Source organism: Myotis yumanensis, unplaced genomic scaffold, assembly GCF_028538775.1.
Source record: "Myotis yumanensis isolate MYYU_CA2020_CCGP unplaced genomic scaffold, mMyoYum1.0.hap1 SCAF_5, whole genome shotgun sequence".
Lineage (NCBI taxonomy): Eukaryota > Metazoa > Chordata > Mammalia > Chiroptera > Vespertilionidae > Myotis > Myotis yumanensis.
In genome coordinates, this window is record NW_027223756.1 from 56,627,914 (window position 1) to 56,655,589 (window position 27,676).

The 27,676-nt window shown below is 35.3% G+C and overlaps 1 protein-coding gene across 5 annotated transcripts in view; it reads right to left on the reverse strand.

Annotated features, from left to right (window-relative positions):
• The window catches only part of FBXW7 (F-box and WD repeat domain containing 7), a 177,355-nt gene that overhangs the window by 124,989 nt on the left and 24,690 nt on the right, over positions 1-27,676 (reverse strand). For 2 of the 5 annotated variants that reach the window (XM_070415316.1, XM_070415315.1), the window contains exon 2: positions 12,118-12,165. The exons of 1 other annotated variant lie outside the window; for it this stretch is intronic. The gene's annotated coding sequence lies outside the window, so the exon portion shown is untranslated. Of the gene's footprint in view, positions 1-12,117; positions 12,166-14,856; positions 14,906-27,676 lie in introns of those variants that run through there. 2 more of the 5 variants (XM_070415319.1, XM_070415317.1) reach the window with 2 other exon arrangements.

The following is a 27,676-nucleotide window of genomic DNA, read 5'->3' on the forward strand; positions in this document are numbered from 1 at the left end:
CAAAATCAATGTTGTTTTTAAACAAAACCATGAAATAAAAGATCCAAAGTATAGATTACTTGTGAAGTAATTTGACATGCAATGGTTCATCCCCCTCGTTCCTCCACTAATACCCTCCGGATCTTATATTAGTTATAACTAAAAGAGAATGTAAGCAATAAGGGCTATCTTCATTTATTATTTTTCCTTCCATGTCAGCTAATTTAATGTACTATTGATTCTTAGGTTGCATACAGATGGAGGCAAAAGGCAAACCAACAAAGATAAAGCTTTAAAAACCATCAGAAAACAAAAACACATAATATTGTTTAGGAAAAACAGTTAATATTTATCTTTAATTATCTTCCTATAGATATGTTTAAAAAGAGACATTAATATTTGCTCATTAATGACAATTAAGAATCATGATTATTTTTAAATAAACTGCATTTTAAAGTTATACTTTCCTCCTTAACTACACATTACACTAAATATCAAAAAGTTTAAAATATTTTAATAATCTATTTATATTGAGTTAATATCTATTTCTCTAAGAAATATGATAACCATTCTATTACATGGTAGTCTAAAAGATGTATAATATACAAACACAACTCTGCAGGTCAGGACATCCTCCCTCAATGCCCAAGCCACCTTCAATATATAAGCAAGCACAAGCCAACTTCAATAGTTTCCAAAACTAAAATGTATCAAATAGAAACTTATCCAATTGAAACTATTATATTTTTTAAATAACAGTTTCCCTGGTATTTACTAATACCAGTCAACATTTGAATTTCCAAGATTGTGTCAAAAATGTCTTTTCTAGGTAATTTGATCTAAACAGAATCCAAACAAGAACACTCTTTGTATGTGGTTATTACATTTCTTTTCTTACTTGAGAGCAACTCCCCATGCTCCTCTTTTTTATACCACTGACTTGCAGAATCCTTAGCTGTTCTATATTCTGAAACTGCATGCTTCTTCACTGCTACTCATTTTGTACCCCAATCTCTCATATTTCCTACAAATTACTTTTCATGACTATAACCAAATTCCAACCTCAAAAGAAATACTAGAGATATAGGTGGCCTACATAAAGGTCCCTCTAACTCCAGAGAATCAAATAGCAATTTAAGTCTATTGGCAATTGCTGAACACTTGTTGAAATTAATTTGAAAAATTTAACATGGTGCAATAGCTCTGAAAAGACAGAAGAGGGAACTCTAGTATTTTAGAATTCCATACTTAAATAGCACACAAAATTTTGTTTAATATTTAAACACTGATTTTCAACTTTGCAGTGGTTAAAAATATAATAATGCTTTATATAATTTTCCTTGTAAAAAACAAACAAAAAATATACAATACAGAAGAACTGGAAGAATAAAGTGAAGACTAAATGCACAGACATTTCTAGATTGTATCACACTAATAAATTATAACCATTAACAAAAGCTGTCATTTAAGATTACAGTTGACCCCTGAACACAGGGGTTAGAGGTCCCAACCCTTGTGTATCTGAAAATCTGCATATAACTTCTGACTCCAAAAATCTTAAGTTGTCCTTCAGTATCCACAACGGATTGGGTCCAGGACTCCAAGTGGATACCGAAATCCAAGAATGCTCAAGTGGCATAGATCAACACAAACAGTCAGCCCTCCACATCCACAGCCGCAAATCAAAAACAGTGCAGGTATTTATTGAAAAAAAAAAAAAAATCAGTGTTAGTGGACCCACACAGTTCAAACCCATGCTGTTAAAGGGTCAACTGTATTCTAGCAAACAATGCACTCCCATTTTCTAAATGATTTCTTCAATAATAAAAAAAAGATACCTGAATAAAACCAATGTATTTTTTTAAATACCCATTTTTATGCAAAATGTTTTTTAAAATAGTTTGTTTAAAAAAAAGTCAGGAAAATGTATAGTAAATTACTTTTACATATACATGTTCAGCAATTGCCAATAGACTTAAATTGCTATTTGATTCTCTGGAGTTAGAGGGACCTTTATGTAGGCCACCTATATCTCTGCAAAAAGACTTGAGTAATGACATCTCAAGGATAAGTATACATAGTATACTAAGATATTTGTTTGGAGAATACAGATATTTTTTAAACAGAAATTTAATTTATATAAAAATGCACACCTGTCACTTTAATGAAAACTAAGTACTTTATGCGAGAACGTAATAGAAGAGCAAATTTATAGTATACAAATGACTACTACGCCCAGGCCAGATGGAACACAGTTACCAGGTAACTAAAGGACAGAACTCAAGTAAGCTTTCTGTTGCTAACTCACAAGGATCCCCTTTACTCCAGTTTCCTGTAACATGTTCATTTCCTTTGGAGTTCCTACTAGTAGCACCATTAATCTTCCTATTTTCACCAAAATTCTGCTTATGGTAATTTGGGTATTTCTCTAAGAATCTACACGCTTTCTTCACCATGATCCTTACACTCTTCTGCGTCTCCAGCATCTTTAACATCCATTTCTACCAATTCTATGTATAATGATTTAAGTATTCTCTAAAATGATACTTTTTCTCTGTTGCACTCCTCACTTCCTTTAGAGGCCTCACCAGTAGTGTTTAACATCTGTGTTTCAACCAACAGTACATTCAGGGCAACCTAGAATTTTTCTATCATGCTCCTCAAAATTCTACCTGTTACCTAATTTCAAAGCCATCCCTGTTTTTGGTGTTTGTTGCAGTAGCACCCCCACTTGCTGGAACCAAAATCTGTATTTTCTTCCTATAGCTGCTGTTATAATACTGCAAACTTGGTGGTGTACAGCATGAATTTATTATCTTATAGTTCTTGAAGTAAAAGTTCAAAATCAGTTTCACTGGGTTAAAATCAAGGTGTTCGCAGGCCAGTGTTCTTTTTAGAGGCTCTAGAAGAGAATCTGTTTCGTTGTCTTTTCCAACTTTTAGAAAGCTGCCTGAATTCCTTTCCTCAATTTTCAAAGTGCATCACTCTAACCTCTACTTCAGTCTCCTGTTTCTTTCTTCTGCACTGATGATGGCAAGGTAGTATGCAGGGATACCAAGAGGAGAGGGGATGGAATCTGTGTGGCCCCATCCCCATCCTTGTCCTCTCTTTCATTTGGCTGTGCCTAAGTTGTAACCTTTATAATAAAAGTGTAATTGTAAGTATAGAGATTTCAGTGAGTTCTGTGAATCACTCTAGCAAATAATCCAACATGAAGGGTACATGTAGAAATCTCTAAATTTGTAGCCAGGTCAGACAGAAGTAGAGTTGCTGGGAGACACCACCTGTGGCAGGTGTCCAAAGTAAAGGCTAGGAATCTTGCCCTTGAACTAGTAGGGTATTACACTAACTATGGGTAGTTAGTGTTTAAATTGAATTGAATTGAATTGAATTGTAAGCACCCAGTTGTGAGGTAATTGATATAGGAACATAGATACTAACTGTGTAATTTAGGGAAGATTTCTGGTTAGAAGGTAAAAGGTGGTAGTATTCAGTTTCCAAAGGATTTCTCCACCACATCTATCCTCCCCCCCAAAAAAGAGAAAGTTCAAGAAACTTTTGTAATTTGATGTTTAAGATAAATTTTCTAAGCAGATTGACAGAGTAGTCAAACATAAACAATACGAGTGATAAGGTACATTTATTTTCACTTTTAAGAGTTTCTAAAAAATTTTCCACAAGCTTTTTGAAATTTTTAACTCTCAAAGTAAAAAATATATATCAACTTAAGTCAACTAAAAAGAATGATCCAGATGTGCATGGTCCAGCATACCACAGGGACACTATTAGGAAATCAACACATCTGGGCTCTAAGCCAAAGTATATGATATATCATTAAACATTGTATCAAAAAACATTTTCAATTCTTTTTTACTATCCAGGATATATTCTATAGAGTTTATATTTTAACATAAGGTTTTTAATCATATTGGAGCTAGAATTACTAATTTTAATAACAAATGAATCCAGACAAGTCAAAATTCCTCAAAAGCAAGGTCTGGACTAGTACAAGCATAGATGTACTATGTGTAAATACATGTTACTGTATAAATAAAGATGTACTATACTTACTGAGTTAAAAAAGTAGCCAGTCGTCCATGACAAGTAACAATACTAAACAAACAGAAAATTTTTAGTTTATTCTATTAATAGTGTAAGATAGTGATAGTCAACCATTTTCCCCCAATAGAACTCTTTCCAAATGAAATGTTACTTCTTTTAGAATTGCTTATAGTAACAGTGAACTGACAAATAATTCCATGTTTTTGTTTACCTTTTCAATGGTTCTCTTGCTTCCAGAGTTTCCCTCAGTAAATTTCCAATGCTTGGCTAGCCCTAACTTCTGTCTTATGCCACTGCAACTACAAGCGGCTAGTATGCACCCTAAGACAAGAAAGCCACAAACATACAATTCTTACACATTACAGTTGCAGGCTTTTAAGGATAACCTCATCTGACTTCTGCTTCCTTTTGACGATTTTCCACTGCTTCTAAATAGTTGGGAGTTTTTCTTTCAATATTTTATCCAGATTTTTATCATTGTTATTGGAAGGATGGTTCATTCAACTACTTTACTGGCATCATTGCATCATTGTTGGATTTAAGAATCTCAAAATTCTATTAATGTGGATTAAAAATTCACAGTCTTGATTTCCATTCCTCCCACCAAATTAAGGCCTTCATCTCATCACACAAGAATTTAAAGTACAACCACCTTCCAGTTTTCTCTCCCTGAACCCACACAATACTGGAGAGCACTCTCTCTTGCCTGTGTACTACTTTTATCATTAGAAAGAGTGTTTTCTGTGAAAACCAGGAAACGTGTAATCAGAAACCTCATTTTAACTTTCGACTCCACCACTACCTATGAAACCATAAGCAAATTATAATCTCTGTGACCCTTATTTCTACCATCTGCAAATAAGAATATCATCTGCCTCATTAGTTAAGCTTAGGACCAAAATATGATAAGTAATGTTAACAAGTGTAGACAAGAGTGTGCCACAGATGTTACAGGGCTGTGACATGAGAACAGGAGAATGGTTAAAATCATTATCTAAACAGAACAAACTGAACAGACTGGGAGACTCAGATAATGAGTTCATTCACTCACTCAACAAGCATGTATGAGTTCCAACAACATATCAAGCATTGTACAAAGCAAATTTTTCAGGATGAGAAATAATAATTTTGGGTGCTGAGAATGTAATAATTGAGGGAAAATAGATAATGAAGGAAAACATAACATTTATAAGGCATCACAAATTTGTCTTAATTCACATAATGAAAACAGACCATATTCTAGAAATGTATGATATGATTAGGAGGGGCAAAGAGCAAAGCTTCAACCCAGAGTATACTTAAGGGGTGTATGAAGAAAAAGCAATAACAAAAAAACCCAATATGTAGTCAGAGAGATGACAGAAAGCCATTTAAGTAAATTATCATAAAAGACAAGGGAGAAGTGGCTGCTAAGAAAAAAATACTAAGTGCTGAAAAAGGTAGGGTAGGATGAGAAATGAAAAGACACAGATTTAGTAACTGGAACTTAATCCTATCTTGGGAATGATATACAGCATTTTAACAGCTTACCCAATGCCTATCTAGCTATTTTGTGAGAAAAGTGGTTTACTTTCACTTGAGAAAGCAAAACTCTAGTAGAAACAATAGGCAAACTACAGAAGGTGGTTGAATAAGAGTTAAGAAATTGGACACTTAGCATGAATTATAAATCAAACAAGTTTGGTGATAATGAGAAGGATAGTCAAGTAGAAGTAAGGCATTTTTCAAGATTAAGTGTGATAAGGCAAACAACCCAGCACAGAGCATAAGGAGGGAGAATACTGGAAATAGCAAAGTTCCAGTGAATGGAAGAAGGATCAGATTAAGAATACAGATGTACCTCAATTGCAGGCTGGATCCCCAATCGGGGCGGGTGTGGGAAGCAACCAATGGATGTGTCACTCTCACATTGATGTTTCTCTCTCTCTGTCTCCCCATCCCTTCCACTCTAAAAATCAATGGGGGAAAATAGACTCGGTGAGAATTAACAAACAAAACAAAAGAATACAGATGTTCACTTTCTAAAAAAAATATTTTATTCTTTGGATAAAGATAAACTAAAGAAAGAAAAACTATAGCATATAAAATAAAAAAGTAGTAAGCAAAATAGGGCTAGGATCATTTGAGGGCAGTGGAAAGGTTTCATATAATATTCAGCATGAAATAGATAAAAAAAAAAAAAAAAAAAAGATAAGGCTTACCAGGAAGCACGTATGCTAAACCATAAGGGGAAATGTGAACCTCTCAGAAGAGTACCGTAAACTGATAAAACTCTAGTACAGCGGCCGGCAAACTGCGGCTCTTTGGCCCCTTGAGTGTGGCTCTTCCACAAAATACTGACTTCTGCGCATGGGCCACGAAGTTTCAATCGCACTGTACATGCGCGCCCGCACGTGGTATTTTGTGAAAATTAATAAGAATAACATTTAGATGGCTACTAGATTGAATGTGGGTCATGCTGGATTTTTTCATTTAAAAAGTGATTTCTGAAAGAAAAGGCTTTTAGGAAAACTTCACTGCATGATGTGGTCGCCACAGTAACTATACTGGGAGAAAAGGGCGTCAATAGTACTTTTCAATGGTTTTCAGACATTTGTGCAAAAACAGTGTGACATTTAGAATAAATATTAAATAAATAGTGAAATACCCTTTTGAGGAAGAATAGTTCTATCCATACAAGCCTCACCAATCCTGACCAATAGCTCTAAGGCAATGATGGTGAACCTATGACACAAGTGTCAGAGGTGACACGCGAACTCATTCTTTTGGTTGATTTTTCTTTGTTAAATGGCATTTAAATATATAAAATAAATATCAAAACAAAGTTTTACTATGGTTGCAAATATCAAAAAATTTCACGGCACCAGAGTTAAGTTAGGGTTTTTCAAAATGCTGACACACCGAGCTCAAAAGGTTCGCCATCACTGCTCTAAGGTGTATTATTGATCAGCAGATTAGCAAACTCTAGGACAGGGTTCCTCAAACTATGGCCCACGGGCCACATGCAAATACAAATATTGTATTTGTTCCCGTTTTGTTTTTTTACTTCAAAATAAGATATGTGCAGTGTGCATAGGAATTTATTCATAGTCTTTTTTTTAAACTATAGTCCGGCCCTCCAACGGTCTGAGGGACAGTGAACTGGCCCCCTGTTTAAAAAGTTTGAGGACCCCTGCTCTAGGATGTGTGCTGGGAAGCTGCTACGTACAAATAGTATAAGGCAGCCCCTATTGACTTTAATGACAAATTATTAGTTTAACTAAAGAGTAAACTTTACCTTTGTAAGGAAAAGGGGGTATCTTCTAATATTAAACCCCCATCTATATATATAAAAGCCTAATATGCAAAGTGTCTCCTCAGGATTCAATCACTTGCTATGACGTGTGCTGACCACCGGGGGTGGCGCGGAACGAAGGAAGGCCCCAGCGGGCAGCCAGAAGGCCCCGATCGGCCCTGATCGCAGGCCAGGCCTATGGACCCTACCCAAGCATGAATTTTGTGCACCGGGCCTCTAGTTTCAAATATAAATACTCAAAGAGAATATCTGCTCAATAATTATGTTAATAAGCATACAGAACAAGAGAAGGGAAAAGGGAAAGAATGCACAAAAACCATTTTGCCTTAATTCAGTCATAAATAGGTCATCAAATTCCTCTTAAACACCACATTTGGTACATACCATAGGAGGACGTAACTCTCTCAACTAAATATTTTACTTATTTTTTATCACAATGGAAAATTTAACACCATCATGAATGGTATAATATCAGTTTTCATTTCCTTTTCGATTGTAAAACGTCCATGGATAGTATAATACAAACTACAAAACCATCAATGTGAAGAACAATATTACCCATAAAATGGGCACTTAAGTGATTGTTAACCAATGGACACCATGATTTAAAATCAACTAGGAAGAAGACTATCAATAATCTTAGCTCTATAAAATTTCATTAAAATAGATTTTGGTTATTATTAGTTAACACTGAATATTGTTAGACAATACAAAAGATAGAAACAAAAATAAATTTCCCTAATAAAAAATACATGTATTACACTACTAGAGGCCCGGTGCACGAAATTTGTGCATAGGGGGAGGGAGGCCTCTCAGCCCAGCCTGCACCCTCTCCAATCTGTGATCCCTCTCACAATCCAGGACTGCTGGCTCCTAACCGCTCGCCTGCCTGCCTGCCTGATTGCCCCCTAACCACTCCCCTGCTGGCCTGATTGCCCCTAATTGTCCTCCCCTGCCGGCCTGGTCACCCCCAACTGTCCTCCCTTGCCAGCCTGGTCCCCCCCAAACTGCCCTCCCCTGCTGGCCTGGTCACCCCCAACTGCCCTCCCCTGCCGGCCTGGTCCCCCCAAACTGCCCTCCCCTGCTGGCCTGGTCGCCCCCAACTGTCCTCCCCTGCAGGCCTGATCCCTCCCAACTGCCCTCCCCTGCTGGCCATCTTGTGTCCACATGGGAGTGGCCATCTTGTGTGTTGGAGTGATGGTCAATTTGCATCTTACTCATTTATTAGATAGGATATTACAACACCTTTGCCCTTACATAGAATACCAATGCTACTAAGAGTGGCCACATTCTACTGTTAATTGCCATTTATCTAAAAAACTAACTTAAACAAAATTATAGATCAATATATCCTGAAATATGCCTTCAATTGATAAAAGCCATATTGTGATAAAAAATAAGAAACTAAAATAGTCCCATAAAATTTTAAAAGCATATACTTAATAAGGCAGAGGAAAATAGACATATTCAAAATGTAGGTTTACAAAACATTGAAATATTATTACCTACAAATAACCTGTACAAGATTAAAATCACTAAGATTCTCAAAATCTATTGTCTCTTCACAGGAAAGATTTAAAAGAATTGTTACTATGCTTAGCCTAAAAAGCAATGGTTTTATTAAGGTACAAAATCAAATACACAGCAAGTACCATGATAAACTAAAGTATTAAATTCATATCCAGTCCAAAAAAACTAAATATAAGTCATAAGACTAATATCAATAAACATATCATACACAGCTAACGTTTTCATGGTAGCACATGGGATCAAAACATAATGTTTTTCTTAAAACAATTCGCTGAGGAATTGAAGCACAAATACAAGAATAATTGCTTCCTTTGGGCTTTGGCTGTCAAACACAGGAAATGCCAATGCTTTATAGTCCTGTGATAATTAAAATCTTGTCACAGACCTAGACTACCAATGAATATTTATTTAAAAGTAAATTTACAGTGTGACACCAAAAGCGCAGCAACAAGAGAAAAAAAGAGATAATTTGGATTTCAAAAGACACCAGAAATAAAGTGGGAGAAAGTATTTACAAATTATATATCTCATAAGGGACTAGTTTTTAGAATATGTAAAGAATGCTTACAATACAACAATAAAAAGTCCAATTTAAAATTGGGCAAAAGATTTGAACAATTACCCTAAAAACATATATAAATGGTCAATAAACACATAAAATAATGCTCATTAGGCATTATGGAAATGAAAATCAAACCCACAATGAAATACCACTTCACATCTATTAGCAAGGTGAAAATCCAAAGAAGACTGACAAAAACAATTATCTGTGAGAGTGTGAAGTAACTTGGAATCCTCATACACTGTTCGTAGAATTGTAAAATATTGCAACCATTTTTGACAGTTCCTCAGAGCTAAACACAGTTACTCTATTACCGTGCAAATCCACTCCTATAAGTATACATGTAAAAGAATGAAAACATGCCCACACAAAAAAACTTATCCAAAAGTGTTTATTGCAGAAGCATTCCTAATAGCCAAAAAGTAGATATAACCCATCAACTGATGAATGGAGGATAAATGTAATATACAAAGGAATATTTTCTGGCCACAAAAATAAATGATACATGCTACAAAATGGATAAACCTTGAAAATACTATGCTAAATGAAAAAAGCCAGATACAAAAGGAAAAATATTGTCTGATTCCAATTAATATGAAATGTCCAGAATAGACAAACCGATACAAACTGAGAATATATTGCCTAGGGTGCTAAGGGCTGGGGTTTTAAGGAAAATAGATAGTTATTGCTAAAAGATAAAGGGGTTTGGAGGGATATAAAAGTATCTTAAAATTAGATTGTAATGATTATTGTACAACTCTGAATACACTAAATATTATTGAATTGTACACTTAGGGATGACTTTTCTGTATATGAACTATATTTCAAGAAAGCAGTCACTAAACATAAATGAATAAATTTGCAATAGGAAAATATCTATATATGTAAAATCCTAATATGCAAATAGACCGAACAGCAGAACAACCGGTCACTATGACATGCACTGACCATCAGGGGGCGCACGTGGAACATGGCTATGGCGGGATAGTGGAGCAGGTGAGCGGGAGTGCCAGGCCAAGGCAGGGCGCCAGTCGCTGTCATTGGGGCGAGCCTCTGGTGGTTACTGAAAATTCTTTGCTCCCACGTGCCGTGGTCCTGCCCAGTGCTTGCACCTGATGCCAGCACCAGCCCTGCTCGCACCAACTGCCAGCATCGGAGCCACTGCTCACACCTGGCACTGGCCCCAATCACTGGGCGCCATGAGTGGGTGCAAGCAGTGGCTGCCGGCTCTGATCGCCCCTCAGGGCTTCTATACCTCCTCCTGCTCCTGAGGGGTGATCGGGGCCTGTAGCCGCCTCTCACACCTGCTGTTGGTGATGGCCCCACTCACACCTGCTGCTGGCACCAGCCCCTCTGTGCCATCAGCAGATGAGAGTGGGGCCAGTGCCATCAGCGTATGGGAGCAGTGGCAGCAGGAGTGGGGCTGCCGGCAGAAAGGGGACTGGGGGCCATGGCAGGAGGGGCCAGGCGAGGGCATGGAGGATGGGCCAAGACCCGCCCCTGTGCCCACTGCAGCCTTGCGGCCCACAGTTCCTTTCAAGGTGCACGAATTCGTGCACTGGGCCTTTAGTATGTCATAAACATATATAATGCAAAGATGATTACTTCCCTCAGACTAACTCAAATACATATATCAATGAGCAGGAAAATGTCAATAAATTACTCTTTTCTATTTAATACATCTCCAGATATCAGTTACCACATTTTAAAGTAGTAAAAATTTGTTTAAAAAATTCTTGTAACATCATTTGCTCCTAAAAATATTACATTCATTATACAATAAATAGAGTAGTATAATTGTTGAATATTTAAGCATTAATTATTATTATAGAATTTTAGAAACATAATTTGGTTGAATATTTGTTTCAAACACATTATAAAGAATAATAAAAGAAATTAATGTTTTTTATTAAATATTTCTTCATGTAGCTAGGAAATTTCCTTTAGCTAATCAAACAGGTATATTCATCCTTAAAGATATTTTTACATTAAAACAATCAAAAATTTTTATTACAACATTTGATTAATCAATGCCTCAGTACTTACCCCCCATTATTTAATAATTTTAACAGCTATCATGATTAACCAAGGCATTGTTATATCTATATAAATACTATATAGTTGAAGTAAACATATTGAGATTAAATCTCCCACATTTACTCAAGTATAAAAAGGTTAAAACCTTATCTAATAAGTTTTTTAAATTCTTAACTACAGATACCTAACAAATTTTTCATATTATAATGTTATCAAAAAGAAACTGGACTAGCCCAGATAGGGCCTGACCAGAGTACTGGTCTTCATGTTGTCTTATTGTGATGAACAGGACCTAATGTAAAGAGGACTCAAGTAATGGATGGCTAAAGAAGAAATTTGTACTAGTATCAACAGCTAATAGAAAACTGTTACAAAAATCTTGGCAGGAAAGGTCCTGTTTCATTCACATTTCTTTCTCTGAATTCCTTTAATACTTAGCTTGCACATTAAAAGAATTTTCTGAATACAATGTGTAGAAAGAATCAGAAGGAGAGCAGAATAAATATAAAGAGAAGAAATTCCAGTATCAGGTAACAATTTAAAAATCTAAATTATAACTGTTATTTACAGTGGCTGTTGTAAATCTCATTAATGTTACATACATGTAAACTTAAGTAACATGCACTATTTAATATAAAAAGTATGTACTTACCAGATATTTAAATAGCCTTTTAAAAATCCCACTGATGGTTTAGACTCCCTAAATAAGAAACAAGAAGAAATAATTTTTCAACTTCAGAAGTTAACCCTACTCTGTAAAGTTTACCCTAGAATCCCATTTATGAGAACAATTTGTCTTTCTACACTTTGGCATATGACAAATATAAAACATTTTTCCTAGTCTTATATATTACTGAAATTTTATATGTGATACGGAAAAGCTAAAAAATTATTAAGATATTGGCAGAATTTACTAGATTACAAAAAGAGTGAGCTCTGTAATAAATCAGATTTTAAAAATTACAGGCCAAGCATGCTAATAACAATGTCTTAGAGAAGCATCCATATATTAAATTCTTCTAGGCCATCAGTATACAATGTTATCCTCTACATTCTGGTTATCTAGTTACCATCTAACTAGCATCTATAGAGTTAAAGTAGAGCCAATCAATGCCTTGAGAAGATATTTTACAAAGTACTCTTATTTAAAAATTAATTTAAGGAAACACTTTGAAATCCATCCTATGTGAGTACTAAAAAACTAAAAGATTTAATCACATAAAAAGAGACATTTAAAATGACAAATTAACTTTACTATTTACAAAAGTTAGCTCTATCTAATAACTTTATTATAAACATAATATATATCCTCTCAGTCAAGTATTAAGTCAAAATAACCTTCAAAATAAAGTTCAAAAATTCAAGAATAAAAGCACTAAATATTATAGAGCTCTTAGTCTTTGTCAGGCACATTGCTCAGGCCTTGAAAAACAATTATACACATTTTTTTAAAACACTTCATTTACTCCCCATTTTATAGGCAAAAAGCCAAGCCTTATAGAGATTAAGTCATCTGCTTACATATAGCAGCTGCCTTTGACTGTACAACCTCATGTCTTTAAGGCACCATACTATGACTCCTCAAAAACAAAGTAAGTAAAAAAGAACATGACATAGTAAGAGGTAAAACTGATTACTTCTTTTGAAGTCAGAAAAAAACAGATGTTTTTAGAGTTCTTTTCTGTTTTTAAAATATATTTCATTGATTTTTTACAGAGAGGAAGGGAGAGAAATAGAGAGTTAGAAACATCGATGAACGAGAAACATTGATCAGCTGCCTCCTTCACACCCCCTACTGGGATGTGCTTGCAACCAAGGTACATCCTCTTGACTGAAATCAAACCTGGGACTCTTCAGTCCACAGGCCGACGCTCTTTCCACTGAGCCAAACCGGTTAGGGCTTTAGAGTCCTTTTCAAGAATCTTCAGAATAATAAATCATCTATCTTAACTAGCATAAAATGTTACCATATTCAAAATAACAATGCCATATATAAAAATAAAAAGGTTTTCTTATGAGTAAACCATACCAATAAGATTTTCTATCACTACCACTGCTAAAACCAAAATTGATCAAATGAATGACATCCATATCCACAAACCAGGGAAAAGCGGGTAAGAAAAAGTATATCAGAGGCCTAAACAATAGTTTAAAACAATACAAGTTTCTATAGGATGACAGAAAAATCTCATCATGACTTTGAGGTTAGCACAGGTTTTTTAAGACAGAAAGATCAAAACAAAAAAAACTGGACTTCATTAGCATTAAAAGTTGTTCTTTAAAAAGTGAAAATGAAAGCTATAGAGTAGGAAAAAATATCAATGCACATGTTCAACAAAGAACTCATATACAAAATATTTTTTTAAAAACAACCCAATTTTTAAGATAGGCTAAAGACCAAACAGAAATTCACAAAAGATAACTTCAAAACCCAATAAACATATTGACAAGGTGCTCAATGTCACTAATCATTAGGAAAATTTAAAAAAACACCACAATTAGATACTGTTACCTACCAAAATGACTACTTTTTACCTAAAAACATAACAGAATACCAAGTATAAGTGAGAATGTGCAGCAGCTGGCATTCTCATGCACTGCAGGTAGAAGTGTAAATTGGTATAACCAGTATAGAAAACTATTTGGAAGTATCTACTAATGGTGAAAATACATATAGCCAATGACTAAGTCATACTATTCCCAGGTATACAATCAATAGTTATCCTATATAATAAAAGCCTAATATGCAAATGGACCGAACAGTAGAATAACCAGCGGAACGACTGGTGGCTATGAAGCGCACCAACCACCAGGGGGCAGATGCTCAACACAGGCACTGCCCCCAGCCCTCAGGCCCTAGGCCAGCCAAGGCAGGTGCCAGTGCCCCCTCCCCCCACCCCTATCACCCCTCTGGTCGCCCACAGAAGGAGGCGACTGGCAGCGGCGGCGGCAGGGCCGGCGAGTGGGTGGCGCCAGGCCGGCCAAGGCAGGTGCCAGCGGGGGCCCCACAGATTGGTCCTGATTGCCAGCCAGGCCTAGGGACCCTACCCATGCACGACTTTCATGCACTGGGCCTCTAGTGTGTATATATGTGCTCAAAACGATATATACAGGATTTAGTACAGCGGCATTATTAAGGGGTCCAAACCTGAATATAATCCAAATGTCCATCAGCAGTAGAAGGGAGAAATAAACTAGTATATTTATACAATGGACTCCTAAACCTCAGTGAAAATGATGCCACACACAAAATAGGCTACATCTCCCAAACATAATACTGTGTGAAATAAGCCTGGGGGGGGGGGGGGGGGGGGGCGCACATGGGGAGATGCATACATATTAAAATATAAGCCAAACTAATCTCTGATCAAAAAGTCAGAATAACAATTACCTTGGGGGTGAAGAGATTATTTGACTGGCACAGGGAGGTTTCAGAAGAGTTGATATGTTGATCTAGCCTGAAATTAAAATGTGTGTTCACTTTGTAAAAATTCATTAATATAGAAAAGTTTATCAACAGTTTTCTGTATGCTAATTTTACTTCAATTATTTCAAAATTTTTATTTTAAAAAAGTTTAATAAAATTTTAAGATGAAAAATTATGTTATGTGCCATTGAGTCAGTTCCAGCTCCTGAAACCCTATGAATGAGTGATGTCAACAACGTCCTGTCCGCACAAGCCCTGCTCAGATCCTGCAGACTCATGCCTATGACTTCCTTTATGGAGTCAATCCAGATGAAAAAGCACTTCTTAGTACTATAACTTCAAGTCATCATCCTAATGATACAAAGGTCACTAATTTGAAAATCTGAATTTCCTAATAATGTATCTTAATTTATTACTGCTGACTGTATAAAGGCAAATTAAATATGTATGGTCATTTTGAATTAAAAGTTTAAGAATAGTTTCAATGTAAACATAAATTTTACCATCAAGAGATTTCCTATGATTTTCTTTAATAGCAGGAAAAGTTTTGCATAAAATCTTGCAAATTCCTGTTCTACATAAGCTCAAGTTAGGTTTACAACTGTGTAATTTCATTCACATATTAAAAGTATTAATAGCTAACTCAGAAATTGATTTCAAAAGCAATCAGGTGGCCAAGTTAGGCATTTAGAAAAACTTTAAGGCAAATTACTTGGCCCTGTTGCTTAGAAAATCTTAAGACTTTTAAAACCAATAACCTTTTTTTTTCAGTAGATAAAGGCTTCAATTTAATTTTTTAATTTATATTTATTGTTGAAAGTATTACAGATGTACCCTTTGTTTTTTTGTTGTTTTCCCCCGCATTGATCCCCTCCTCCCGGCGGCACCTGCCCCTCCCAAGCCTTCACAACAGTATTGTCTGTGTCCATGGGCTATGCACACATGCAAATAAATTCCCCTAATCTCTCCCCCTGCACTCCCCTCACCCCAATAACCTTTTGAAGAAAAACCTGGCAAATAAATATTCTTATATATCTAAAAAATGTTTAGGTTAATATTTACAATGGTACCTTCTTTATTCAAAATATAAATATCTATATGTCCTTTTGTCCCATTTTATCTGTTATATTTACCTAAAAATTATTTTTTTAACTAACCAACTTATTTTTCCATTCTCTAAATTAAATAACACATTATTTGGTAAGATTTGAAAACTTTTATCCTAATGGATAACTGCCTCATTACAACCTACTTGTCTTGAGCTGTGAGACATTTTTGTTATATGAGCCTTTAAGAAACAGGATAGCATAGGCCCCAAAAAGCCAGTTCCCTGAACAATTCCCAGACCTAAACATCCTTTGGACAAACTTTACTTTAAACAACTCATCAAAACCTCACAATAACTTTCCTCGGTCTTGGGTTGTTTTATCTCTAAGATCCTGGCCTGTTACAGATCTCTCTAAACCTTCAATCCACCAGGAACTGCTGTCAGGTTTCTACTTGAAGGCAGCCAACCATTGGGTTGTAATTCTGATACATAAGGTGCACAAGCAATGCTTTCACAAAACAGACATTTTTAATCAGTCTAACCACCCCAGCCCACCCCTGGTCCCCAAGCCAAACAGAAGCCTGCTTCTTCTAATTCCAATAATTTCTTTCTAAATGGTATATTTTCACCAAGAATGCTTACTTACAGTTCCCACTTTGGACAACTTGTGATATGAATACAATTGTTAATTTGAGAGGCACCTTAGAACAAAAAGGGGACTGCCCCCAAAGAGAAGTTTGTCTTATCTTCCTAAAAGAGAAAGATCAACTTGGTAAACCTAAGAGAGACCTCCTCAGAGATCAAATATCTCAGCAAGACCACACAGACAAATACTAGGAGTAGGACCAGGATCATCTAGTTAGGGTCCAGTATGAAGCTGAGAGCCAGCAGATCCTATCCTAAATCTATAGAGTCTACAAAACTAGACACAGGTTTGTTAAGACAATTACCTAACTTTATAATTTCTAGTAATACTTAAGATTCCAGAGAGGAAGATAAGGATGAACAGTCCTTCCCCAAATCAAAAAATGAACAATAAATTCAGCAACTGCACACTGTTCATTCAAGCAATAAATGTAAGAAAGATTGTTCACGAATTATAACCATTATTTAAAAATCTAGCATCTTAAAATAGTACTAATGATATACTTTCCTAGGATACTGCTATTTTGTTGTTGTTTTCTAAATCCTAAAATCTTCCCTGAGATTATACTATTCAATTGTGGAAGTGAAAAAGTTAAAACTAGGCTGGTAAAGAATATTGAAAAAAACAGTCTCAGCTAGTCAAAAGTCATAAGTAGTTACATAGATGTCAGATCTTGAATTATCTGAAACAAAGCATTAGAAACCATCTCTCAAATTCCCCATTATCCATTCAACTTGACCAGATTACAATATCTCACAAATCAATCCAATGCAAAGCGAGAGTTTATCTCCACCTTATACAGAACTCAATCCTATCATACGTTTCAAATGTCTTCAAAAAAACCTCATACCATAATAATTTTTAAAAGATGTAAATTTTTACCTTAAAAATCTCATGTTGCATTTCTATTTCCTTAACAAAGAAGGCACAGCATTCAGTATTTATATTCTCAAGCATCTTGCCTAATTGCTACAAAACTGCAAAGGAATGCTTATACAATACTTCCAACAATTTGAAAGGAATCCCTCAATGTTTTGATGACATTCTCATAGACACTACCAACAAAGGTGAAAAGTAAATTCATAGTACTTTTAAAATACCTGATTGTCCCAGTTGTTAAAACACTGCAAATGTAAGTTTCAATACAACTTCATGTTTATAATCCTTTTCACTATAAAACTACACCTTTATAAAGTTATACTCTCAACGTTTTCTTCAACATTTCCACAAACCTAAAAGTATTTCTAAATTTCTCACAGTTCTTGTCAATTGCCAATTTTACAATGTACTTCTTATGATGCCTAGGCCTATGTATCTTTCACTACCATGTTCATACCCCTTAAGTCAATACAAGCCCCAATTATCATTTTATTGCAGTGACATACAACCACTGTGAGAATACTGATTCCCTTCCAAAAAATAAACTTTATCTAGAAATGTAAACTGCTACCCACCTTGATATCTGCAACTGGAAGATTCTGCAATAAATTGAAATTTTATGGAGTCCTAAGATCGTACATAATCCCTGAGACTATACTATTCAAACTGAGTTTTAAAAAAAGTAAAGAAAATAATGTTATAATAACTGAGAAGAGTAAACATAATAACTTTTCAATCTATGCTATAAAATGTAATGCATTCTATTCTAAAGAAAAGAAGGCTTCCACAAAATCAAATCCATCAATACAGAAAACAAAAGCCCAAAAGGATTTATTTGAAAAAATATAGTTAGTAAAAAGCAGGCCTATCTAGAACCAAGTGTTCAGAATCCCAATCTCCTTTTCTGTTACCCCACTGACTACAAAGTAATTAGAACTTACGGTTTAATCTTATAAAAAGGTTAAAAACATTTTCCCTTTTCATTCAAAAACACATTATTCCAACCAACCATATGTTTCAAGTGTACATGAAACATTTGTCAAAATAAGCCTTAATTTAAAAGAATTAAAATAACTAAAATAACATACAATATATAACATAATAGAATTAAGCTAGAAATGAGTAACAGAAAGATACCCCCTAAATCCCAACTATGGGAATCCAAGAATACATCTAAATACCCTATGGATCAAAGGAGGCTCAAAAGAAATTAGAAAATATTTTGAACTAAATGAAAATAAAAATACAACATATCAGAAATTAGTAGGATGCAAAATAGTGTTTAGATGGAAATTTTATAGCACTAAATGCCTATATTAAAAATAGAAAAGAAGGGAGTAAGACTTTTAAGAATATCTTTTTATACAATTTTGACTGTCAAGAGTTTTACTATACTAAAAGAGAAATGAAATTAAATCAATGGGGCAGCTAAAATACAAGCAAAAACAAATGAACCTAAGTGTTTATCAAATTGGTGACATAAAAAATATAATTAATTAAAATAACTTATGAGCACAGTACTCTTACATACCCTCATTGAGATATGTTATATGGAAAAAACTGCATAGAAATCTTAATCTTTCGTTACTTATTGTGCTTACTGTTGGCAGTGGCATTTGTGTGGCAATTCCAATATTATGTCATGTATACTGTAGGACAGAAAATGAGTGAACATATATTGATGTTATTCTTAACCAGGATCCTCACTGTAGGAGAAGAGAGATCCAAATATGCAACAGGAGGAAAGAAAAACCCTGAAAAGAGAAGAACCCTTTGGTACTGGATTGGGATTACAAATATTAGTGTGGTTTTGTTTTTTTAAGTATTTCCTTGCTTTGTCCAATGAAAAGAGCCCCTATAGAAGCAATGACATTCATCCAGTAATACAGAACACATCCTATATGGAGAAGTAGCTATTTACTAGTATAGGGTAGAGGAGCATAAGGTAAGAATGGAACATTTGTTGTGCCAGGAAGCAAATAAGTACTCTAAAAATTATGGGACATATCAAAAAGACATAAAAACCAGATTGAATGAGTTCCTGCTGGCTAAATGTTAATAATTTGAGCCTTCAAAAGAAATATAACAATAATGGGTCTTACCCCACTGAATAAAAGAATCCATGAGCCCACAATGATAATGAAAAAAGGAGGGTAGAAACTCTTCCTTAGAGAAGAATGCCAGTTGATACATGTGTGAAGAATATCAGAACTAGAAAATCATCATTTTGCAAGCATCAATGTAATCAATGATTCAGACAAAAATCAACAGTGTTAAAATCATTGGGTGAAAGCCTGTTGAGAAACTACTTATTCAACCTCAAGGCATGTATTAATTACCAAAGAAAAAAAGATACCTTTACAATGCAGAAATTTGGCAGCACTGGCTAAATCAAATAATCCAGCTTAACATCACAAATAATGGAACCAATAATAATAAAAGCATAATATACTAATTAGACCAGACGTCCTTGCAGACGACCTTCCAGACGAAGCCAAGGTGGGCAGGAGCCAAGCCCCTTGCACTAATTTCGGGCATCAGGCCTCTAGTTAGTAATACAGAGATTAAAATAAGCAAATTTTAAATACTTACATCAACATGGATAAATCTTAAAATGAACATTAAGTGAAAAAAGCAAATTACAAAGGGATGTAAACAATGTAATACTATTTATTTATATCTTAAAAACAAATCAATATTATTTACTCTTTTTATAAATGTGTGCATAAAAGTATAAAAACTTAAAGGATACCTTCAGTTTAGTAATTATGTCTTGGAGGGAGGCAAAAGAATTAATTAGTAATATTAAAGTATATTTTCAATTTAATTTAAAAGTTCTAAGACAATTACAGCAAAATGCTAATATTTGCTTATTTTGACAATATGGATACATGAGCATCTTATATTCTTCCTTGTATTTTTTATATTTTTAAATATTCCATCGTTTAGAAATTTAATTTTTAAAATGAATTGCTGCTATACAAATCTTAGTTCTGTAATTCCTGGTATTTAAAACTATTGCTTTGAAGAACTTTAATTTAGAAACAGGCTCCCAGTAACCTCTTCTACTTTAATCTCTGACATTAATGGACAGAAGCAAATCAACACTTCAAAAGTGATTCTATTAAGCAAAATGCATTTCATTTACTTAAATAAAAAATAACCTGGAAGGCATGCCATATGAGGGGCATTACACCTTCTCTAAAGTTTAATATTTCCTGCCTTTTATATTGCTCTTAATATGTGTCACCATTTGAAGAAATGAAAGTTCATCCATTCTAATAACTCAGTTTTCTCAATCATTTAGAACTAACTCTACAAAACCATCCTACTAAAGTTATTATTTTATTTCCAATTAATAAGTCTATTTTTAAAACCTACTAGTGTAAAATCAGTACACACACAAAAAAATTTTTAACTCAAATTTTTTAAGTGATTTGATAACAAGTTAGTTCTTTATCACATTCCCTTTAATGCTTTAATCTATTTGTGAAAACTTTCTATTTTCTGCTTAAGAGAAGGTCAACGGCTTTCACTTCACTACTCTAACATAATCATGAATTGAAATAAGAACTCTTAGCTCTTTGGACTGACAAAGCTACCAGTATGCCTAAGCCAATAAAGCGATTCGTTCATTAACGCTGCTAATAAAGCAACCTTTTGTTAGTCTATGAAACATCAGAAACCTCAGAGACTCTAACTTTGCAATTTTCCCATTTTTGCCATAGGAATTTAAAGTTCTCTTATGTGCCATTTACTTTAACAAGTAAAACATAATCATTCTAAAAATTTGTCCTTCCACTCTAGGTAATTTAATAGCTTAACACATTAGTTCCAACTTCAGAAAACTGTTCCTAGATGAAACTACTTATATTTTATTTAATTATTCTCTTTTGTTTGTCCATAGAGCCAATCTGTCTAGAAATTTCTGCCAACTTCAAATAAACAACTAAAGGAATAATCCCTATAATATTCTCAAAATGAAAAACAAAAATGTTCACTTACCCAATCAGCATTAATTGATCAACTATAGTAAGCAAGGCATGGAAGATACTATGAAGATTAATACACAGTCCTTGCCCTCAAGCAACTCAATTTAAGAAAAAAGATGGGCATTTTTAAAAAATGACTGTAAGGCAGTTTTTAATAGTGTTTAATAAATATAATAGCATGATACAATTAATTGAACTGAGACAAGATAAAAAAATCTTCAATGAGGAGATGTTTTTAAGCTAAATAAATGAAAGTATATTTTAGGCTTACAGAATAGCTTATATATAAAACAAGATAGATAAAACACGGTAAATTCAAAATTTTTAATTAATTTAGTAAGGCTGGAATGTATTGTGCAAATAAGAAATTAGTAGAAAATGTCTGTTAGTTCTTAAAGAGCCACATTTGCCCTGCGCTCTAGAATTTGGACTTTATTCCATGCAATGGGCACTCATTAAAAAGTTGTAAGAAAAAGTATGTGGCACTCAGGTCTGGGTTTTTGTGTGTGTATTTTGTTTTGTTTTGTTTTTAGAAAAGTCACTCATGAATGCCCAAAAGCTTCTATTTTCAGTAACTTCAGATCCACAAAACAGCTAAGTCACTTGATCAATCCTGCAGCTTAGGAAACAGGAGAACCAGGACTCAACCCTGACTTGAGTCTTCCACACTCTTAATACTATAATATGCTCTCTCCCAAGAAGAGACAACAGTTAAAAACAATCATAACAGCCCAGCCAGTGTGGCTCAGTGGTTGAGTGTCGACCTACGAATCAGGAAGTCATGGTTAGATTCCCAGTCAGGGCATATGCCAGGGTTGTGGACTTGATCTCCAGTAGGGGGCCAGGAGGCAGCCAATAGATTCTCTCTCATCATTGATGTTTCACTCTCTCTCCTTTTTTGTCCCTTCCTCTCTCTGAAATAAATAAACATTTTTAAAAAATCATAACAGAAATCTAACTACTTTGTTAAACTGCCCAAGTATTCCATGGATATACAAAATAGCAAAATTCAAAAGCATTCCCTTCCCTTCAACACTTTTAATTTGTATTTGTATTAGAGATAATATGTTCAGTGGTGCAATTACAACCAAGCATTTTTAGCAATCTATTATTTATCAGTTCATAACTTCATTTGGAAGTGAGGCATATTGAAGTTTAAAATATACTTTATCAGTATAAAAAATAAGAAAATAGGGAGCCCTTAAAGATCGTCATCCCTGATACTAAACATCAAAACTAATAGGCAAAGGAGAAAGCACTTTAGAGAAGAGAAATAAAAGAGGTATTTAGAGTAATCTTTATAAATAGGAAAGGGGTCTTTTATTTGCATAGCTTCCATGTAAGAAAATAGCAAGAGCCGTAACCAGTTTGGCTCAGTGGATAGAGCGTGGGCCTGCAGACTGAAAGGTCCCAAGTTTGATTCCAGTCAAGGGCATGTACCTTGGTTGTGGGCACATCCCCGGTAGGGGGTGTGCAGGAGGCAGCTGATCAATGTTTCTCTCTCATCGATGTTTCTAACTCTCTATCCCTTTCCCTTCCTCTCTGTAAAAAATCAATAAAATATATATTTTTTTAAAAAAGAAAATAGAAAGAGAAAATTATAAAATTCAAGAGCATTTGAGAACCAAGTGGCAGGCTTTTTGGACATGGTTCAAGATCAAAACACACAGTATTATTTCTCCTTTTTTATCAAATGCCAATAAAATAAAAAAGAATTACTACCTATCAATCATTCTCTCACCTTCATAACTTTTTATAACATACTGACTAAAGTATGCAATAACAGCTCTTCAATTCTTATCTATATATCTATATATATAAAACCCTACTATGCAAATAGACCAAATGGCCAAGCAACTGAACAACCGGTTGCTATGACATGTGCTGACCACTAGGGTGCACGCATGGAACATGGTGGGCATCAGCAGCAGGAGGCAGAGCGTGGAACTTGGTGGGCATTGGCTACGGTGGGATGGTGGAGCAGGAGAGCAGGGGCGCCAGACCAAGGCGGGGTGCCATTCGCTGTCATCAGGGCAAGCCTCTGCTAGTTGCTGAAAATTCTTTGCTCCTGCACACCATGGTCCCGCCCGGCGCTCACACCTGCTGCTGGTGCCTGGTGCTGGCCCCAATCACTCAGAGCCATCAGCGGGTGCAAGTGGCAGCTGCCGGATCCGATCGCCCTCAAGGCTTCTCCACCTCCCCCTGCTCCTGAGGGGTGATCGGCGCCAGCAGCTGCCTTTCGGACCCGCTGCCGGCGACGTCCCCACTCGCACCCACTGTCGGTGCCAGAGCTGCCACTCACACCCGGTGCTGGCACCAGCCCCAATTGCTCCACGCTATCAGCGGGTGCGAGCAGGGCCAGCGCCATCAGTGTGTGGGAGCGGCAGCAGTGGGAGCGGGGCTGCCAGCAGACAAGGAACTGGGGCCCACAGCAGGAGGGGCCAGGCAGGGGTGCAGAGGATGGGCCAAGACCTGCCCCTGTGCCCACAGCAGCCTCGTGGCCCACAGTTCCTTTCAAGGTGCACCAAGTCGTGTACTGGGCCCCTAGTATCTTTAATACAAAAGAAAAAACTACAACAGCACAATCATCCAATAGATTTATTATGCTAGTCATTAACAGGGCAAAATAAATATACTCTGCTCTCTGAAAACTGGAGAGATTGATGTGAACTAATCAAACAAATAGATCACAAATGTGATAAAAGCCATGAATACACATAACAGGGGCATTTAACCTACTGAGTGTTTTGAATGAGGAAAGCCTTTCTTTCAAGGAAGTGACCTTTAGATTGATATTTGGAAAATGTTTAAAAGTTAGAAGGGATTTAGGATAGTGGCTGATGGGGGAAGGGATCGTGGAATTAAGGTGTGGTTCACAGGGTAGGACAATTATATTGGCAAAGTTTTATTAAGGTGGTGGTGAGAACATAGGTGCTATGTATGTGTGTTCATAACATTCGTATTAAAAAAACTTTTTATGTTGAAAATTTCAAACACAAAATAAACAGAATATAATAAACCCATATGTATCCATTACCCAACTTTAGCAATCATCAACATCCTGCTATTCTTGTTTCATCTGAACCCTCCACTCCCTGCCACCCAACTTATTCTCATATTTTAAGGTAAAATTTACATACACTGACATATACACTCCTTTACCATACTACTCTGACAAGTACACTCCTGTAACCTCTATACTTTTTCACTTCAGGAAACTCCCTTATGCCCCTTCCCAACTGAGCATCAGCACTTCCCATAACTAAAGAACTAGCCCATTGTTCAATATTCTTTTTACCACAGATTAGCTTTGCCTGTTCTAGGACTTAATATAAATGGAATCAGAGCATACTGTGTCCAGCATCTTTCACTGGGTGAGTTTGTGAGAGCCATCCATGTCATTGGCATGCAAGTTTTTTCCTGTTTATTACTGAGTAGTATGCCACTGTATGAACATATGAAAACTTTTTAACCATTTATCCTATAGATTGACGTTTGGGTCGTTTCCAGTTGTTAGCTACTATGAATAAATCTGCTCTAAACATTATTTTAAAAGGCTTTTTGTAGACATGTTTTCATTTCTCTTAGGAAAACACCCAGGAGAAGAACTAGAACTGCTGGTTCCAAAGGTAGGTATAATGCTTAAATTTATAAGAAACTGCCAAATGGTTTTCCAAAGTGGCTCTACCATTTTATACTCACACCATGGATAAAGGGGGACTACTGTGTACTGCTTTCCATAGATGCTGGAACTGTCATCAAAGTACTTCTCATTACCTTGGTGAATGAAGTATCTCCTAGACCTCTTTGTGGATAATGGTGGGAACATGGAGAGGTGGGGATGGTCTCATTGAAAAATCCATTCCATCAGTCCTATTTCCCTTAATCTTTTGAGTTCTTCCTCTAACTATACCATGAGTGTTTAAGCCAGTGATGGCGAACCTATGACATTTTTTTGGTTGATTTTTCTTTGTTAAATGGCATTTAAATATATAAAATAAATATCAAAAATATAAATCTTTGTTTTACTATGGATGCAAATATCAAAAAATTTCTATATGTGACACGGCACCAGAGTTAAGTTAGGGTTTTTCAAAATGCTGACATGCTGAGCTCAAAAGGTTCACCATCACTGGTTTAGGCATTTAACATCATTTACTATAGATCAATGCTGAAAGCAATCAAGGGAGCAAACAATACAACACATCCTAGCTGCCTGAGCAAGAATACTGAATCCAGAATCTCTGGTAATTGCCCCATGCCAGTATACGGAGCCAAATGCAAAAAGCATGTTCCCTTCTCATCATCAGAACCCATTTCTCTACATATTCCTGAGGTTATTACTAAGATGTTAGCAAAAATCTTTTAATGCTGATAGATAATGCTTTTCTTCCTTTTTTGCCTATGCAAAGGCAAAGCATGTTACAATATGACTCCAGTTAGAGTTCTGTAAACAACAAGGATTATTGAAGGGGGTAGGAGGAAGCTAGCTTCCTTTGAATGGTAACTGTCATAAGCAAGATTGTTATAGGTCTTCAAAGAAGACAAGGAAAGACAGCTTCTGTCAGCAAGAAACTTCATAGAGTTTGGAGACCTGTAATATGTTTCCATAATGCCCTATATAAAGTAAATTTATTTAAAAGATTATTAGCAGCAATAAATATGGCCTATGTCCAATAAGGGGCATCTATTACATTGCTTTCCATCTCAAATTTTCTTAAAATTAAGCAATATAAGATTTTTCTATTATGTATTTAGTATGAACTGTCACAAAGATGAGGCAGCATTATGGTACTCAAATGCAAGAGCAATTAAAGTTGAGCCTCTAGAGGGCAGCATTTCTCATTGGATAGACAGGTGAAATGCAGGATAAGAACTTTCTTTCTCTAAGATGCCTCAGTCTTTAATATATCATCATGCATTCTGAATCTTTAATAGGTCATTATTATGTATACAATGTTCCTTCAAACTTACTTAACCACAGAACGCTTTATTCAAGAATCATCTCTAATGACTACTATAGAATGCATTTTGGAAACAATCTAGTGGGCAAAATTTTCTCAAGACAAGTTGTACTTCCGTCTTCATGGACTTACTCTTCTAATTTTTAAAACAGGTCTTGAGACATCTCCCTGTATTCACAGATCATGACTAGGAATGAACAAAACCTGGTAAGAGCATTCATCTATTTTGTGGAAATCAGAAACATGCAGAACTTATTGCTTGGCTTGCTCAAAAGACAATAGCAGATACAGGGGTTGGCAAAAGTAGGTTTACATTTGTGTAGAAAAACTGATCTTGTCACAGTATCAAACAACTGTAAACCTACTTTTGCCCACCCCTGTAAATAAAAGAAAAAAGTTTGGTGCTCTAAATAGTTGAGATATGGACTCTCATAACTTAAGAAACCAAAGGAGTTTAAGTATATTTAATAAAACATTTTCCTATTTATCCAAATATTAAATATTTGAACACCATTAACAATCTTTCCACAATTCATGTCAACTGAAAGTCCATTTCTAATCTAAAGGACTGTTGTAAACCTGATAAGAGCCCTACAGATCTCTATAGATAAAAACATTCTTAATTTTACTTGTGAGAAGGGATTTAAACAAAATTACACACACCTTTTTTTTTGGTCTTTCACCAACATGATAAAAAGTTTTTAGGATGTAAACTTCAAGTATTTCCACTCTTCAAGTATTCTAATAACAGGGGGATCAAGCCACGGTTTCAAATAAAATGTGTATGTCCAAATGCTTTTTTAATTACTAAATATCATTTTACCCATAAACAACATGTTAAACGTTTCCTATTTATTTATTTATTTATTTATTTATTATTTATTCATTTCCTTGTTAATGCTTCAGGACTATAAGGCAAAGAAAATAAGCAGCTTTTTCCAGGGTTCTTGATTCAAAAGTCTTCTTGGGACTCTGCCTGTGACATTAGCATTAACAAAAAATATTATAATCCCTAGTCCCCAGTCTCCAAAATACTTTAAGAAAATATATAACCAACTCTCAAAGTTTTAATTTCCAGTCCTGGAAGTACAGTATACTAGCGTAACCAACCAATACATTAGCCATTAGCTGCATGTGAACCCTTGAAATGTGACCAGTGTTAATAAGGAACTGAATTTTTATTTAATTATAATTAATTTCATCTAAATATAAAAACTGAAGCAGTGTAAAATGTCCTTCTGCTAAAGATAATTTT